We start from the raw sequence: 1,559 nt of genomic DNA on the forward strand, positions 1-1,559 counted from the left end.
TGGTCCAATAGTAAGACCAGTTGCAACCCACCTAGTTACCCAGTCCAACCACACATTTGTGCTACTATAGACAGAATAGTTCGTGACAGGTAAGCAGGGCAGAAATGTTAGGAACCCAGACCCACCATTTAAATCCACTCATTTCCAGCACCACGTTTCCAAAAATATACAAAGTAGAAGCAACAGTCCAGCTCATTCAATAAATTTCAGCTACCTGTACCTGCCTGGGGAGGTTAAGCAATTTGTTAAGGGGAAAAAAATGCTTCCTGTTGTATTCAAATAGCAGTGTTTTAGAACTCTGCTGACCACTGGAAGATTAAACATTACCGTGTTGTTGGAAGTGTGAGGATTAGGCAATTGTGGCTTATTGTGTGCAAAGAGGTAAAGGGTAGGATTTGACAGTGGTCGCAAGCCGCGGTTAGCCAACCACTATCCTTATTAGGGTGAGGATTAACAAAATAAAACTTCAGATTAAATCTGGAAAGCACCATCTTTAGGGCTCAGTCACCACCAACAAGACAGGCATATCCTTTTCTGAGGACACAGTGTTATATAAAGCCTGTCAAAACTGCAAACCAAAGCAGGCAAACCCATATTTTGGGACCTTCTGTGACATGTCTTCAGAACTGTTGACATTAAGATTAGAACGGGCCAAGACTAGTTTGGCTCAGTGGATAGAGCATTGGCATGCAAACTAAAAGGTCCCAGGTTTGATTCCTGTCAAGGACATGTACCTTGGTTGCGGGCACATCCCCAATAAGGTGAGTGCAAGAGGCAGCTGATCAATGTTTCTCTCTCATCAATGTTTCTAACTCTATCCCTCTCACTTCCTCTCTGAAAAATCAATAAAATATATATTTAAAAAAAAGATTAGAAAGAAGGACATGAGGACTAGACAATGAAGCAGCTCACCACTGCCAAGACTGAACTGCAACTGCAATCTTGGGCTTTATTTTCCACAAAAACACTCCATATGTCATAGTTTATTATTTTATTATATACTTTATAAAATGTCCAAACATAAACATCCACCTGCCCAATTAGGAGGGCATTCACATTTCATAACAAGATGATCTGGCCATTTTCTAAAGTAAACCAAATTAACTTTTATACCCTTAAGATACTTCTCTCTCAAATAGTTATATCCCAACTACAAAAATGGTGCTGCAAAGGTTATAGAAAGATAAATGAAGTATTCTTTCTCGTTATAGCACAAACACTTAAGATGACTAATAAAGAACCGAGTTAAGGGGGAAAGTTACCTAATTAAGGAATGGAATGTTTGTTACCTGTAACAAGTAGCTGAATTATTTGTTTTAACTGGCACCTACCCTAAAATAACTGGTTTGCAGGGACATGAAATAGTGAGATTACATGTGCCAGACAATTGCTTATACTTGTTTCCAGAAGGCACGTATTTCCCGCACCCTTTAATAACTAAAGACAAATTACAGAGAACCCACTCTTAGATTCTGCCCATTCTGAGTTATTAACTGCATAAAGAAAAGATCAGTTATGTTGAAGAATCATGTAATAGAAATATTTTTAAACCAACATGG

The sequence above is a fragment of the Pipistrellus kuhlii genome, unplaced genomic scaffold (genome assembly GCF_014108245.1).
Source record: "Pipistrellus kuhlii isolate mPipKuh1 unplaced genomic scaffold, mPipKuh1.p scaffold_m20_p_6, whole genome shotgun sequence".
NCBI classification, from domain to species: Eukaryota; Metazoa; Chordata; class Mammalia; order Chiroptera; family Vespertilionidae; genus Pipistrellus; species Pipistrellus kuhlii.